Source organism: Pristiophorus japonicus, chromosome 2, assembly GCF_044704955.1.
Source record: "Pristiophorus japonicus isolate sPriJap1 chromosome 2, sPriJap1.hap1, whole genome shotgun sequence".
Classification (NCBI taxonomy): Eukaryota; Metazoa; Chordata; class Chondrichthyes; family Pristiophoridae; genus Pristiophorus; species Pristiophorus japonicus.
In genome coordinates, this window is record NC_091978.1 from 52048561 (window position 1) to 52066604 (window position 18044).

General features: G+C 44.7%; 1 protein-coding gene across 1 annotated transcript in view; it reads right to left on the reverse strand.

Annotated features, from left to right (window-relative positions):
* The window catches only part of LOC139237888 (zinc finger protein ZFP2-like), a 93081-nt gene that overhangs the window by 53647 nt on the left and 21390 nt on the right, over positions 1–18044 (reverse strand). The gene's annotated exons all lie outside the window — the stretch shown is intronic.

Consider the following 18044-nt stretch of genomic DNA (forward strand, 5'->3'; position numbering starts at 1 on the left):
TCGTCGTGATCCACCGTGGATCTATCCTCCTCTGCAACATGGTGGTTTACAGGATTAGCAGGGTTTGCAGCTCGCCTGCACAAAAGTTGGAGGTGTCCCATTGTTCCACAGTCCTTGCAAAAGTATCCTTTGAAGCGGCATGAATGGAAACGATGATCACCTCTGCAGCACCAACAAGGTTTTAATGGCCTTGCATTCATCACCCTTGATGGTGGACTCAGACATCTGCGGACGTGCAGCTGCAGGCATGTGAGTCCTGCTCTAAACGTTACGATTTGAAAACAACATTACTTTGTTCACAGTACTTGCAGCAGCACTCATGTGCTGAGAGATTTATTTGGTATTATCACTGGTGGCGATGAACACCTGGGCTATCGCTTTGGCTTTACTCAAGGTTGGGTTCTCTACAGTCAAAAATTTGCGAAGTATTACTTCATGGCCAATGCCAAGTACAAAGAAGTCCCTGGGCAAGTGCTCCAAGTGTCCTTCAAATTTGCATTGTCCTGCAAGGCGCATTAGCTCGGCGTGTAGCTCGCCACTTCCTGGCCTTCAGACCTCTTGTACGTGTAGAACCAGTACCTCATCATCAGAACGCTTTCCTTCAGGTTTAGATGCTCCCGGACCAGTGTGCACAAATCATCGTATGACTTCTCTGTGGGTTTCGCTGGAGCGAGCAGATTTTTCATGAGGCCAAACGTTGGTGCCCCGCAAACAATGAGGAGGATCGCCCTTCGTTTGGCAGCGTTCACTTCTCCTTCCAGCTCGTTGGCCACAAAGTATTGGTCGAGTTGCTCCACGAAGGTTTCCCAATCATCTCCCTCCGAAAATTTCTCCAGGATGCCTACGGTTCTCTGCATTGTTGCATTTGGTGGTAAAAACAGAGAGACAGACTATTATCTGAATGGTGACAGATTAGGAAAAGGGAAGGTGCAACGAGACCTGGGTGTCATGGTACATCAGTCATTGAAGGTTGGCATGCAGGTACAGCAGGCGGTTAAGAAAGCAAATGGCATGTTGGCCTTCATAGCGAGGGGATTTGAATACAGGGGCAGGGAGGTGTTGCTACAGTTGTACAGGGCCTTGGTGAGGCCACACCTGGAGTATTGTGTACAGTTTTGGTCTCCTAACTTGAGGAAGGACATTCTTGCTATTGAGGGAGTGCAGCGAAGGTTCACCAGACTGATTCCCGGGATGGCGGGACTGACCTATCAAGAAAGATTGGATCAATTGGGCTTGTATTCACTGGAGTTCAGAAGAATGAGAGGGGACCTCATAGAAACGTTTAAAATTCTGACGGGTTTAGACAGGTTAGATGCAGAAAGAATGTTCCCAATGTTGGGGAAGTCCAGAACCAGGGGTCACAGTCTGAGGATAAGGGGTAAGCCATTTAGGACCGAGATGAGGAGAAACTTCTTCACCCAGAGAGTGGTGAACCTGTGGAATTCTCTACCACAGAAAGTAGTTGAGGCCAATTCACTAAATATATTCAAAAGGGAGTTAGATGAAGTCCTTACTACTCGGGGGATCAAGGGTTATGGCGAGAAAGCAGGAAGGGGGTACTGAAGTTTCATGTTCAGCCATGAACTCATTGAATGGCGGTGCAGGCTAGAAGGGCTGAATGGCCTGCTCCTGCACCTATTTTCTATGTTTCTATGTTGCGGTGGGGTTCATCATCTGTATCTCGTCGCCAGTTGTTGTGTCTTGAATAAAGAATCTGACCAGATACTGTAAGCTTAAAGTAATGTGTGACCATAGTACTTTATTACAGGTCTCCAGAGTGCCTCTCCAGCCTGTGAAGCCTCCTTATATACAGGTGCTCCCAAGGGATTGTGGGATCCCTTGGGACTCCAGGGGATGAGCCCTCTGGTGGTTAAACAAGGTATTTACAGGTTTACATATATAACAGCTGCATGGGAGAAGGATAAACAGTTAGTGGAACAGTTAAAAGGGCAAAGAAGGTAGATGCCATGTGTGCCACTGTAATGAAGACAAGGTCAGTGCAAAGTGGAAAGAATGCAGAAAATGAGGTTGATTGGAATGATTTAGAGTGACAGGCAGCAAAATGGGAACACATTGAATAAATTTAATACAGAAATAGACAGTTTCTTAAACGATAAGGGGTTATGGGGAGCGGGCAGGGAAATTGAGCTGAGTCCATGATCAGATCAGCCATGATCTTATTGAATGGCGGAGCAGGCTCGAGGGGCCATATGGCCTACTCCTGTTCCTATTTCTTATGTTCTTAAAGACGCCCTCAGCCATCCAGTCCCGGATCATAGGGGTAGCGGAAGCCACCCAGGCCGTATGTTGGGCTACGGCTCTCGATCCGTGACTGTGCTTTCTGGTTCCTCGGCCAGTCGGTCACAAGACCTACCCCCACTCTGGGTCAATTGTAGCTCCCGCTTCTCGTAATATGTCAATCCCTAATATTGTTCCCTCGTTGTTCGGACACACCCAGCCGTGGACCGTTATTAGAATTCCTCCCGATTCCAACAATTGTGACTCACTCCTTCTTGCTTTAACTGATTTGCCTCCTACCCCAGTTATATACATTGTCTTATTAGTAGTTGGTAAAGATTGGTTATCGATACAGCCGCTCCCATATCCACCAACATCTCACACTGCCGGCCCCCAGTAATGCTGGAGTGTAGATCCGGGGATCGCCTGAACTGCCCGAGGGGGCCAAGGCAACCTATTTATCGACCTTAGAGGCCAGTTTAATTATCTCCAGGATCTGATCCAGGGTGAGGGTGGTTATTGAGGGTGCAGATGAGCTGTCCCTGTCTGATGCCAGGGAGCCAGTCCTTGGCTCCCCGACCCTTCGCATAACATTGTTGTTTAGTGTGTCCCACTTTCCCACAGTTGTTACGTTGCATTGTGAAACTTCCCTTTCTCTGCTCTGTTTTACCTCTTCCATGCGGCGATTCCGAGGGACTGCCGATGATGATGAGTTTAACATGTCTAGTACAGCATTTGTATTTTTATGCAAACTAGAAAAAAATCTATTTGTGACAGGCACACAATTAATAATTAAATCATAATGTGATTGTGAAAATCGATTGTCACCTCGATACCTTCCATGCCCAGAGTCAACATAGTTTTCTGAAAGGGAAACCGTGTTTGACAAATCTGTTATGAGTTTTTTGAAGATTTAACTAGTAGGATGGATAAGCATTTGATAAGGTGCCAAGCAAGAGGTTATTACACAAAATTAGGACTTATGGGATTGGGGGTAATATATTAGCTTGGATTGAGGATTGTTTAAAGGACAGAAAAAAGAGAGTAGGAATAAACAGGACTTTTTCAGGTTGGCAGGCTCTAACTAGCAGAGTACCATAAGGATCAGTGCTGGGACCTCAGCTATTTACAGTCCACATTAATGACAGATGAAGAGACTGAGTGTAATGTATCCAATTTTGCTGATGATACAAAATTAGGTGGGAAAGTAAGCTGTGAGGAGGCGCAAAGAGGCTGCAAAGAGATATAGACAGGTTGTTGTGGGCAAGAACATGGCAAATAGAATACAATGTGGGGAAATGTGAAGTTATGCACTTTGGTAGGAAAAACAAAAAAGCAGAATGTTTGTTGAATGGTGAGAGATTGGGAAATGTTTGCATTCAGAGTTATGCAGGGTATTGGTGAGGCCACACCTGGAATACTGCGTGCAGTTTTGGTTTCCATATTTACGAAAGGGTATACTTGCTTTGGAGGCAGTTCAGAGAAGGTTCACGAGATTGATTCCAGAAATGAGGGGGTTGACTTATGAAGAAAGGTTGAGTAGGTTGGGCCTCTACTCATTGGAATTCAGAAGATTGAGAGGTGATCTTATCGAAACGTATAAGATTATGAGGGGGCTTGACAAGGTGGATGCAGAAATAATGTTTCCACTGATGGGGGAAACTAGAACTAGGGGACATAATCTTAGAATAAGAGGCCGCCCATTTAAAACAGAGATGAGGAGAAATTTCTTCTCTCAGAGGGTTGTAAATCTGTGGAATTCGCTGCCTCCGAGAGCTGTGGAAGCTGGGACATTGAATAAATTTAAGACAGAGATAGACAGTTTCTTAACTGATAAGGGAATAAGGGGTTATGGGGAGCAGGCAGGGAAGTGGACCTGATTCCATGATCGGATCAGCCATGATCGTATTAAATGGCGGAGCAGGCTCGAGGGGTCGTATGGCCTACTCCTGCTCCTATTTCTTATGTTCTTATGTTTTTATGTAAACCTGGGAGTCCTTGTACACAGAAAGCTAACATGCAGGTACAGCAAGCAATTAGGAAACTAAATGGTGTGTTAGCTTTTATTACAAAGGGATTAGATTAAATAAGTCTTACTACTATAAAAAGAGCATTGGTGAGGCCACACCTGGACACTGTGTACAGTTCTGGTCTCCTTACCTAAGGAAAGACATACTTTCTGTAGAGGGAGTGCAACGAAGGTTCACTGGACAGGTTCCTGGGATGAGGGGATTGTCCTCTGAGGAGAGATTGCGTAGAGTAGACCTTTATTGCCGAGAGTTTAGATAATGAGAAGTGATCTCATTGAAACATATGAAATTCTTAAGGGTTAATACTGAGAAAATGTTTGCCCTGGCTGGGGAATGTAGAACACAGAGTCACAGTCTCCGAATAAGGGGTCAGACATTTAGGACTGAGATGAGGTGAAATTTCTTCACTCGAAGGGTTGTGAATCTTGGAATTCTCTACCCCAGAGAGCTGTGGATGCTCAGTTGTTGAGTATATTCAGACGTCGATAAATTTTTGGGAACTAGGGGAATTATGGGATAGGGGGATAGTGCGGGAAGGTGGAGTTGAGGTAGAAGATCAGCCATGATCTGGTTAAATGGCAGAACAGGCTCGAAGGGCCAAATGCCCTACTCCTGCTCCTATTTGTTCTGTTCTAATGTACTGGTGGACACCGCATGCTCTCTCTCCAGGGCCACCCAGGCACAGACAAGACCGCGGAAGAGAGGCAGACAGCCAGAGTGACCACTCCACCCCCCCCCCACCACCCACCCACCCAGGGCCCCGCCCATCCTGGACCAGCAAATTGATATTTCAGCCAGGCCCAAGAGCAGGTCCAGGAGAAGATCCTCCGTCTTACCCATCTCCCTCCACACCAGGCGGCCAAAGATTAGGAACACGGGCCTAAAGTGTAACCAAACATTGAGGAGTCCCTTCAGGTAACTATACAGGGACTGCAACTCTCTCACACTGAATATATACATGGGCCGGGGACTCCTCAAGGCTGCAAAACCACATCTGGCCTTGGAGTCTGGAAGGCACTTAAAAACTGTTGCACACGACTGCTCCATGCAACCCCATCCATCCCAGATCCCCAATGGAGCAGGGAAGGACTCCTGTGTAGAGAGCCCTCCATTTTGGACCTCTGCTGGACAGCAAGATGACTCACTGGTCTGACTGAGGCTGGGCAATAAACAAAATTCAGTAATAAATGATTCAGAGACCCAAGTTACCCTCAGCCATGGTGCGAAATACACTGGTCACCAATTTTCCGTTACTAACTCGCCCCTCAGGCCCCGCCCAGTCCGGCTTAATTGCTAAATGGTTCAGGCCTGTCATTCTGAGGGAAAGTTACAAGGCCTCATTTATTGGTGCGTCCCACCCGAAAGGCAGTTAATGGCTTTAATAAACTGCCAGTAAAGTTTTTTTTAAAAAGGTGGAAAGTAGTGAAAAATATCACTAGTGATGTCTCAAAGCTCATGGACAGAGCAATATACTTCATCAGCGCCCCTGCCACAGGACTCAATATCCACCCCCTCCACCACAATTTATACCGTCTACAAGATGACCAAGGTTAGGCCTTGTGGACTCATGGGTCAGGTAACAGAATGGCCCTTATCTTGGTTAGAATGGTTCCATACCTTGGGAGCCTATTATCAGCAAGGGCAGACATCAACGACAAGGTTCAACACCGCCTCCAGTGCGCCAGCGCAGCCTTCGGCCGCCTGAGGAAGAGATTGTTCGAAGATCAGGCCCTCAAATCTGGCACCAAGCTCATGGTCTACAGGGCTGTAGTGATACCCGCCCTCTTGTATGGCTCAGAGACGAGGACCATATACAGTAGACACCTCAAATCGTTGGAGAAATACCACCAACGATGTCTCCGCAATGTGCTGCAAATCCCCTGGGAGGACAGACATACCAACGTTAGTGTCTGCGATCAGGCCAACATCCCCAGCATCGAAGCACTGACCACACTTGACCAGCTCCGTTGGGCGGGTCACATTGTTCGCATGCCTGACACAAGACTCCCAAAGCAAGCGCTCTACTCAGAACTCCTACACGGCAAGTAAGCCCCAGGTGGGCAGAGGAAACATTTCAAAGACACTCTCAAAGCCTCCTTGATTAAAATGCAACATCCCCACCGACACCTGGGAGTCCCTGGCCAAAGACCGCCCTAAGTGGAGAAGGTGCATCCGGGAGGGTGCTGAGCACCTCGAGTCTCGTCGCCGAGAGCATGCAAAAAACAATCGCAGGCAGCAGAAGGAGTGTGCGGCAAACCAGACTCCCCACCCACCCTTTCTCCTTCAACCATTTCTGTCCCACCTGTGACAGAGACTGTAATTCCCGTATTTGGACTGTTCAGTCACCAAAGAACTCACTTTTAGAGTGGAAGCAAGTCTTCCTCGATTTTGAGGGACTGCCTATGATGATGATGAACACAATAGGTGGAAAGGTCGCTACAAACTTCCTTTAACTCCAACCCTCTAATTTCTGTTTTGTAGCCATCTTTCCATCCATTCTGCTGCTTGGCCCTTCACTCCACATGGCCTGACCCCTTGGTCATCTTGTATATCGTACATACTGTTATGGATAGGAAGCTGGGTGCAAAACAGAAAACGGAGAGTAGGGGTTAAGAGTAGCTACTCTAAGAGTAGTAAAAGGTGGAAAGTGATGTTCCACAGGGATCAGTGCTGGGATCACTCTTGTTCACCATTTACATAAACTATTTGGACTCAGGAATCGGAAGTACAATTTCAAAATTTGTCGATGACGCCAAATTTGGAGGTAGAGTTAATGCTGAGGAAGATTGTAACAAAATGCAAGATGATATTAATAACCTTGCAGAATGGGAGGGTAATTAGCAAATGAATTTTAAGATAGGTGGTGCATTTTGGTAGGAAGAATAAGAAGGTCACACACTACATGGAAAATAAGAGTCTAAGTGGGGCAGAGGAGCAAAGGAATACACAAATCACTAAAAGTAGCAATGCTGGTTAATAAGGCCACAACAGAAGCAAACCAAGCACTGGGGTTCCTTTCTAGAGGGATAGAATTGAAAAGCAGAGAAATTATGTTGAACTTGTTTAGGATCTTGGTTAGAGCACACTTGGTGTACTGTGCACAGTTCTGGTCACCATATTATAAAAAGGATATAGAGGAAAAGGGATTTGCAAGGATGATCCCAGAACTGAGAGAATATACTTACCAGGAAAGGCTGAACAGGCTGGGGTCTATTCTCTAGAATAAAGAAAAGGCCAATGGATGACCTAATCGAGGTCTGGAAGATTATGAAAAAGTTACATATGGCGGACATAGAGAAAATGTTTCCACTTGTGGGGAGTCCAAAACTACAGGTCATAAATATCAGGTAGTCACTAATAAATTCAATAGGGAATTCAGGAGAAACTTTTTTCCCCAAAGAGAGGCAAGAATGTGGAACACACTACCACAAGGAGTAGTTGAGGCCGAAGAGCATAGATGCATTTAAGGAGAAGCTAGATAAGCACATGAGAGAGAAAGGAATAGAAGGTTATGCTAATAGGTTCAATGAAGAGTGCTGGGAGGAGGCTCATGTGGGGCTAAAACACCAGCAAAGACCAGTTGGGCCGAATGGCCTGTTCCTGTGCTGCACACTCTATGTAATTCTGTGTAACTCTATGTAACTATGGGCTAGATTTTACAGATTGGTGAAGACCGCCCAAAAATGGGCGTTATTTCCGGCATGGGCAGTAAAAATGGGTTTTCAGATCACCGGCTTGTCGCCCATTCCACAAAACCCCTAGTCTCCATTTTTGAAATTGGGCATTACCGTGTTAAATATGAAATGGGTGTTAATGTTAAATCTCTCTGACCTTCTGCCGTAAAGTGTCGCCGTCCTTAGCAACGACATGGCAACGCTCGATTCCCACGATTCAGGAGGTCAAGGGTCATCATGACATGTGTATAAGAGGAGACAGAGCGAGAGAGGGAGCTGAGAGGGAGTGAAGGCATGTGTGGGTATGGTGTGGCTGCTTTGGGACGAAGGAGGGAGAGCTGAGAGCTTTATAGCAAATTGGGGGGGAAAAAATTAGCTGTTACCAGCCAGATATTTGCCTCAATTTGGTGCCTATAATGGAGGGAGAGGAGGAGACGGCACAGCACGCTGTGGAGACTGATGCTGGCAAGTCCAGTGAGCTGGCAGAGGAGCATATTGGAGGGAGCAAAAGAGTGAGGAGGTTCTCGGACGAGGCAAATGCCTCCCTCCTGCAGGAGGCCGAGTTACGCTGGGTGATTTGACCCAGGGAGGGCGTCGGAAGCCCACCCCAAAGGTCTACCAGGACATAAGAACATAAGAACATAATAATTAGGAACAGGAATAGGCCATCTAGCCCCTTGAGCCTGCTCCACCACTCAACAAGATCATGGCTGATCTGGCTGTGGACTCAGCTCCACTTACCCGCCCGCTCCCTATAACCCTTAATTCCCTTATTGGTTAAAAATCTATCGATCTATGATTTGAATACATTCAATGAGCTAGCCTCAACTGCTTCCCTGGGCAGAGAATTCCACAGATTCACAACCCTCTGGGAGAAGAAATTCCTTCTCAACTCGGTTTTAAATTGGCTCCCCCGTATTTTGAGGCTGTGCCCCCTAGTTCTAGTCTCCCCGACCAATGAAAACAACCTCTCTGCCTCGATCTTGTCTATCCCTTTCATTATTTTAAATGTTTCTTTAAGATCACCCCTCATCCTTCTGAACTCCAACGAGTAAAGACCCAGTCTACTCAATCTATCATCATAAGGTAACCCCCTCATCTCCGGAATCAGCCTAGTGAATCGTCTCTGTACCCCCTCCAAAGCTAGTATATCCTTCCTTAAGTAAGGTGACCAAAACTGCATGCAGTACTCCAGGTGTGGCCTCACCAATACCCTGTACAGTTGCAGCAGGACCTCCCTGCTTTTGTACTCCATCCTTCTCGCAATGAAGGCCAACATTCCATTCGCCTTCCTGATTACCTCTGCACCTGCAAACTAACTTTTTCCCCCAGGTCCCTCTGCACCGCAGCATGTTGTAATTTCTCCCCAATCAAATAATATTCCCTTTCACTGTTTTTTTTTCCAAGCTGGATGACCTCACATTTTCCGACATTGTATTCCATCTGCCAAACCTTAGCCCATTCACTTAACCTATCTAAATCTCTTTGCAGCCTCTCTGTGTCCTCTACACAACCCGCTTTCCCACTAATCTTTGTGTCATCTGCAAATTTTGTTACACTACACTCTGTCCCCTCTTCCAGGTCATCTATGTATATTGTAAACAGTTGTGGTGCCAGCACTGATTCCTGTGGCACACCACTAACCACCGATTTCCAACCCAAAAAGGATCCATTTATCCCGACTCTGCTTTCTGTTAGCCAACCAATTCTCTATCCATGCTAATACATTTCCTCTGACTCCGCGTACCTTTATCTTCTGCAGTAACCTTTTGTGTGGCACCTTATCGAATGCCTTTTGGAAATCTAAATACACCACATCCATCGGTACACCTCTATCCACCATGCTCGTTATATCCTCAAAGAATTTGTTAAAATAGTTAAACATGATTTCCCCTTTATAAATCCATGTTGCGTCTGCTTGATTGCACTATTCCTATCTAGATGTTCCGCTATTTCTTCCTTAATGATAGCTTCAAGCATTTTCCCTACTACAGATGTTAGACTAACCGGCCTATAGTTACCTGCCTTTTGTCTGCCCTCTTTTTTAAACAGAGTCGTTACATTAGCTGCTTTTCAATCCGATGGTATCTCCCCAGAGTCCAGAGAATTTTGGTAGATTATAGCGAATGCATCTACTATAACTTCCGCCATCTCTTTTAATACCCTGGGATGCATTTCATCAGGACCAGGGGACTTGTCTACCTTGAGATCTATTAGCCTGTCTAGCACTACTACCCTAGTGATAGTGATTGTCTCAAAGTCCTCTCTTCCCACATTCCCGTGACCAGCAATTTTTGGCATGGTTTTTGTTTCTTCTACTGTGAAGACCGAAGCAAAATAATTGTTTAAGGACTCAGCCATTTCCACATTTCCCATTATTAAATCCCCCTTCTCATCTTCTAAGGGACCAACATTTACTTTAGTCACTCTTTTCTGTTTTATATATCAGTTTTTACTATCTGTTTTTATGTTTTGCGCAAGTTTACTTTCGTAATCTATCTTTCCTTTCTTTATTGCTTTCTTAGTCATTCTTTGCTGTCGTTTAAAATTTTCCCAATCTTCTAGTTTCCCACTAACCTTGGCCACTTTATACGCATTGGTTTTTAATTTGATACTCTCCTTTATTTCCTTGGTTATCCACGGCTGGTTATCCCTTCTCTTACTGCCCTTCTTTTTCACTGGAATATATTTTTGTTGAGCACTATGGAAGAGCTCCTTAAAAGTCCTCCACTGTTCCTCAATTGTGCCACTGTTTAATCTGTGTTCCCAGTCTACTTTAGCCAATTCTGCCCTCATCCCACTGTAGTCCCCTTTGTTTAAGTATAATACGCTCGTTTGAGACACTACTTCCTCACCCTCAATCTGTATTACAAATTCAACCATACTGTGATCACTCATTCCGAGAGGATTTTTTTACTAGGAGATCGTTTATTATTCCTGTCTCATTACACAGGACCAGATCTAAGATAGCTTGCTCCCTTGTAGGTTCTGTAACATACTGTTCTAAGAAACAATCCCGTATGCATTCTATGAATTCCTCCTCAAGGCTACCCCGTGCGATTTGATTTGACCAACCGATATGTAGGTTAAAATCCCCCATGATTACTGCCGTTCCTTTTTCACATGCCTCCATTATTCCCTTGATTATTGTCTGCCCCACGGTGAAGTTATTATTTGGGGGCCTATAAACTACGTCCACCAGTGACTTTTTCCCCTTACTATCTCTAATCTCCACCCACAATGATTCAACATTTTGTTCATTAGAGCCAATATCGCTTCTCATAACTGCCCTGATATCATCCTTTATTAACAGAGCTACCCCACCTCCTTTCCCTTCTTGTCTATCTTTCCAAATTGTCAGATACCCCTGTATGTTTAGTTCCCAGTCTTGGCCACCCTGCAATCACATTTCTGTAATCGGCCAAGATAGCAGAGGTGGTCTCGTCGGCGACCAATGAGGTGTGTGAGGGCAACCAATGCCGCAAGCAATAGAATGACATTGTTGGATCCACAAGAGTAAGCATTACATTTATTTACATGTACTTATATATTTATATAATTTGATTTGTAAGAGTCATGAGTGAAGAGGTAAATTACAATTCTTTATAACATTGTGCCATTTTAAAATGGAGCTAACAGATTTTATAATGGAACCTACAGGCTGGAACCTACAGACTGTGGGAATATTCCTACGACAAGCAAAACATTCTAGTTTACAGACCAAAGACCTTGGGAGGCAAAGTACAGACAGATAACATAGAAACTGAACTGAATAACAAGATAAGGATAGAATAGAATGGATGACAGTAATCGTATCCAGAATTACCATTTAAGGCATGTAGAAGAGGAAGCGCTGCATTAATCAATCATCATGTATTAATTGTAACTTGCATAATTACGTAATGACTTAATCTAAAATTGTATAAAGGAAAAGGCCTCTAGCCACTTCTTGGAGCATTCCTTATGGAATAGCTCCCCTGCTAGCTTGTATCAATGAATTAATAAAACTGCATTTACTTGAAGGCTAACGGACTCCGAGTGGTGGTTTGAAGTTAACCCTTACAACTTGGCGCTGCAAGCAGGGTCTGCTGAACGGGCAAATTCAACTTAAAAGCGGAACCAACCTAAAACCGAGTGAATAGAGAATTACCTTGAGAAATTCTCCTCCCAAGAGGCCTGGCCAGAGATCCAACGAATCTGAAGCGGAGCCTGTGCAGCTGGTAAATCCAGTTGAGGGGCACGTCAGGGCACTGTAAGTAAATACGTGTGTCGGGATACCGGGGAATCCCTGGTGAGGGCGGACTAGCTTTCCAGCCAGATACGAGGTTCCGCATAAGTAAAGGCGGAAAAAGGTTCCGCATAAGTAAAGGCGGAAAAACGGGAACTGGGGAAAAGACCCCGGTGTGAGAAAGGGCAAAGGAAACTGCCAAGGACCGTGGAGGGGTGAGGTACAAACTACCAGAAGAGTTTCTGAGAGATAAATATGAAAACGTTAAAAGGAAAATGGTTAAGGAAGGATAAGATGAAGAAAAAAAAGATACCATGGAAACTCAATTGGTGGTTGCAAAGAAAGGGAAACAAAGGGAAGGAGGCGATTATCGTGCGTTTCACAAATGCAAGGAGAAAAGGAGTGGAAAGATAGGTGTAGAGAGAAACAGAAAAAATAAGAGAACAGCCAAAACAGGATTAATGGTAATGATTCAGTGCCTACAATTATAGAGGTTAAGAGTAGAAGTGAATAGCTTGAGAATGACGCCCACTGGATGGTTGGGACACAGACTGATGAAGAAAAACAAGGGAACCAGAAAATAAGTTGCTAAAAAAAAAACTAATAAAAAAAAGAGAAAATAAGCTTTGTTGAATCAAAGTTGGTGTGAATGTCTGTCTTTAAAATAAAGTGTCTGTCATGTTTGTTTAAGCTCCACCCACTTCTGTCAGAAGCTAGCTGGTTAACCCTTTTATCATGGATGTGGGAAGTTTTATATTCATTGTTTACCTAGAATTGAATTACATTTTAAGTTAGAAACGCAGGTGCGGATTTATTTTGATTATGATTTACGGAGCGATGAAATGCACAAAGGATGGGTTTGTTTAACAAAAGATATATATAAAGAAAAAAGAAAATAACACCGACACACAAGCTTCAGCTCTTGGACGTTCTAATTGGATTACAGTTAAAAAAAACGTGGTCTCGTTTTTTTAAAAATTCCGACCCGCTCACTTATTTGTCAAAAGAAAACGCGTGATCATTGATTTCATTGGGTTGAAAGATACTAAATGCCTTTTTTTTTAAAAGCCTGCGTGGGTTTCTTGAGGCTATAGGCTGGGGGAAGCATCTCCCTAGTTAATCTTATTTTAACTCAGTAAAAGAGATTTAAATAAAAGATTGGCAGTACAGTATTTGAATTGGAATTTTGAGATATTTTACGTGATTCTCCTTGACAAACATTTTAGTTGTATTGGAAAATCTTGGGTTTGGAAACCTAAACAGTGTAGGGAAAAAAAACTAAAAAGTTTGGAAACAATCTAAAAATGTAATTTTCTCTGATGAGAGACAAAAGCCGTTTGGGGAAGACGAGATAAGATATGGGAGTAGCCTTGGAAATGATTTGCGAGAACTTGAATTGCGAGCACTTGTATGTTAAGATAATTTATAAACTATCACTTGTTTTTGAATATAGGAAACCAGATAATCCTGGCCAGAATTACTACCCACGATACTAATGAGGTAACCCGCCACACCAAATCGAATGACAGGATTAACTCCCTATGAGCTAATAAGGATACAACAACTATGTAAAACAGCCCCTAGGGGGCAGCATCCAAGTGTCAGGAGCGTTTATCTTGAAACCACAAGATGAGTGGGTAACAGAATGTTACCTGAACATTGTAAACCAGGGAGTAAGGAAGGTATTAGGACTCTTTAATTATAGTCGGAATTTTATACCTCAATACACAACGATAGCGGAACCCATACAGAAATTAATTAAAGGGACCGGGGGACCCCTACAGAAGATAGATTGGGGACTGGAAACAGGAAGAGGCATACAGGGAACTAAAAACAGCTCTGATGTCGGCCCCTGGCCTGGGATTGCCAGATCCCAATAAACCTTTCCACATATATTGTGATCATGATGATGGAAGCTATTCCACCATGGTAATGCAGGAACACAGGGACCGGCAGAGACCTATAGCCTACTACTCGATGAAGAAAGACCCAGTGGTTAGTGGGATGCCCCGATATATGGCCGCCCTGGACTGTGCGACTTCGGCGGTCAAAGTAAGCGAACCAGTAGTGATGATGGGACAGACCATTTTGCACACACAACATACCCTGGTAGAATTACTAAACACTGGAAAGCAGCGGTGGATTTCAGACAGCCGAAAGGCTAAGTGGGAGGCCGTATTGCTGCCCAAAGACAAGTCAGTAATAAATAGAAGCATAATGGAGTTAACCCCGCTACCGGGGTGCTGACAGAAGGGGAGGAACATAGCTGTAGGGAACAAGTAGAGGAGGAAACGGATAGCGGGATAAAGGAAGAGCCATTGGACAACCCAGATGAGACTTTATATGTAGATGGGTCCAGAAAATACATTGATGGAGAACCCCATACCGGGTGGGCGGTGGTAACACAGGAGGGAGTGACAATAATGGCAGGTGCACTCCCAGGAGACAAGTCAGCTCAGGTGGCAGAACTGGTGGCTCTTATAAAGGCTCTCGAGTCAGCCAAAGGAAAGCGAGTAAACATATATACAGACAGTCGATACGCTTTTGGGGTGCTTCACGACTATATGGCAGCCTGGTCACGATGAGGGTATGTGACATCTACTGGTGAGGTGGTAAAACATGGAAAGCTAGTAGAAAGGCTAGTGAAAGCAGCAAAGGAACCATGGGAAGCAGCGGTAATCAAGGTAAAAGCATACACAAAACTAACTAGTAAGGGCCACATGTACCCGCAGGACCTACCCATCTTGGGGAATCAGTTTGCAGACCTCGCAGCCAAACAAGCGGCAGCTGAACAGAAGCCTGAGACAGCAGTTAAGGCTGAAATCCAACCAGTAATGACTAATAGGGTTCAGACAGACATAAATATAGCACAGGTCCACCAGAGTGTCGATCAGGAAAAAAGACGTGAATGGAGTAAGCATGGGGCCTACCAAAAGGATGACATGTGGGTATGAGGTCCCCGGGACAAGTTGTGGCACCACAATGCTGTAGGCAACAACTACTAACATTATATCACGGGATAACACATACTGGGAGAAGTAACATGCTGTACCTGCTCTCACAGTACTGGTGATGGCCAGGAATGGGGAAGGATGTAGCTAAATTTTGCCAAAGGTGTATTATTTGTGCCCAACATAATGTAGGCAGGGGATGCAAGGAACGAATGAGACATCAGCCAAGGCCACAGGGACCTTGGAAGAATTTACAGATAGACTTCACCGGCCCCCCACCAGAGGATAGGGGAAAAGGTTATTGCCTGGTAATTATAGACCAGTTTACCCAGAAGCCTTCGCTACCAGGGACTGCTCCGCTCGGACGGTAGCGCAGATTCTGGCTAGCGAGATGATACCTCGGTGGGGAGTACCCCTACAGATAGATTCAGACAATGGGACACATTTCATGGGCAAAATAATGAAAGAAACGTGTGCCCTGTTGAGAATCAAACAGAAGTACCACATACCATATCATCCCCAAAGTTCGGGAATGGTGGAAAGAATGAACAGGACCTTAAAAACGGCCCTGTCCAAAGCAATCCAGGAAACAGGCAAGGGATGGACTGGGGTGTTAATAGCAATTCTAATGCGGCTCAGAACCACCCCAGGGCGAACCACGGGACTAACACTTATGAGTTGATGACTGGATGAGCTACCAGAGGATTTAGCCGGAGGGACAGGTGAAGCAGGACCAATTCAGGATAGGCTGAGGCGATACTTGGTCCAGCTAAACCAAGAGGTGCAGGCTATGAATAAAGAAGTTAAAAACTGACAGCAGATAAGAGATCTAGAAATTCAGAATGAGGGAATGAGACCCGAAACGCTATCTAAAATAGTAGAACAGGTCATGATAAAGGTACCAGGGATGCGAAAGGGAATGGAGCTCCAATGGATGGGGCCATACTCGGTACTAATGACAAGTGATACTTGTGTTTGTCTACAGGAGCCCACTGGGATTAGATGGAAGCACTGGACACAGATAAAGCCATATAATACTAAACAATCCCCGTCTGTTTTAACCTGTAGTAACGATGCACCTGACGACCACGGAAGCATCCGATAAGGAAGCAGGTCAGAGAACAATGAGATGAACCTGTGGATAGTGCTGGTGGCAACTGGGTTAGTGGCTGCTCTGGCCCTCCCAGTGCCTCCACAGTGAGAAGGAAAAGGGCGTAGACGTTATTTTATGTGGAAGGCCCAACGAAAAATAACCCAGGGAAACTATATATGCCCCGCGGGAAATGAATGTCATGTTCTTGATTTAACGTTTGACTGTAGATGGTGAACCTATTCGGCACCAGTCTTTGGGAATTTTGTACTGATCCTCCATAAAAACAATAATGTAATGTTCAACTTTACATGGGAGGCCGATGGCCCCGGGATGATGTGTAAGCAAGGTTGCAACAATACTCCCCAGAATATAACCAAAATACGGAAAGAAGCCTGGAATACTGACAAAACGGAGTATACCAATAGTATAGTGTGGAGACAGGCAACCTTGGGAAATGGAGACTGAGTGATGTGTATGAATAATTCACAGTTTGGCGGGAAGGGTCCATGGCTGGTCATGATAAGTGTAAAATATCCTCATCTAAACCAGGAACAGATGCCACACTTACAAAGGCTGCACGATACGTGTCTGAGCACACGGATAACCCCTTCAATAATAAATTTAACAATAAATATACCGTATGACCAAAAGGTGATACCCAGGTATTGTAAGAACCTGCATCTTGCCCTAAAGATAACAAAAGCTCATAATCGGCGAAACATACTAGATACAGTACTAGGAGGGTTAGGAACGGGACTAGGAGCATTAAACTCAATGGATATCGAGACGCTGCAGAATAAAATACAGAAAGCGGGACAATTGACAAAAGATGCCATAAGGCTGTCAGATGTGTGGCAGGAACCCTTACAGGCCAATAGCCTGTGGGGATGGCTCAGACAAAATGATATGGCAGTGGGCAAACAAAACTCGCTGGGAACAGCAACAGGTATCGGCCAATTTAACGCGGGAAGAATAAGACTCACTGCCTTATAACGGGCCTGATCAAGGAAGAACAACGGGCTGAATTAGAAAGGATAGCATTCTCTGGGAATGCCCCATGATGGGCTAAACTGTTTCAGTTTGACCAAATCTAACACTTAGGCCAGATATGAAGCATATGCGATGTGATGAAGAGGGATGTAATATGACTATGTTGTTGGCTAATGTTACTAACAGTCTGATATAGTGTGAGTTTGTGACCCTACCACAGCTATTCGGTAAAAACTTATGGAAGCCAAGGTTTTACGGAAAATGGATAGACCCGAAGAATAAAATGCACGAAGGGATGGACTGTGTAAAGTGGCCATTCGGGCAAGTATGCCCGCTACATACACCAGTGGTGGAACCATGCAGCATGAAAGGCACAGCAGGGACTTGTGAATGGCAGCTGCAACCCTTAAATGATACCATAATACACAAAATCATTCAAAACTACATATGTGTAACCAGTACCCACATGGTATACTTGAACGTGGACCGATTGGAACCTCCAGTAAATGAGTGTTGGAAGGAAATATATGTCATCTTTGACGTTGAAACGACCAAGTCCTACCAAATAGGACAATGGAAGAATATTGCACAGCATAGAAGCACCAGAGGACGATCAGTACTACCCCTGGTAGTGGACTTGAGAAAGTTAAGAGCCTTTTTGAAAAAACACATTCAGGTGACCAAGTACCTGGGAGAAGAAAGGGAACAGTTACTCAGACAAAAGGTCGTAATGAGTTACACAAAACAGGAACTTATCCGAGTGACAGAGGAACTAAGTGACCTCACGGTTCACCACTGGTGGGACATTCTTAAGGGCTGGTCACCTAAGGCCTACGTGGT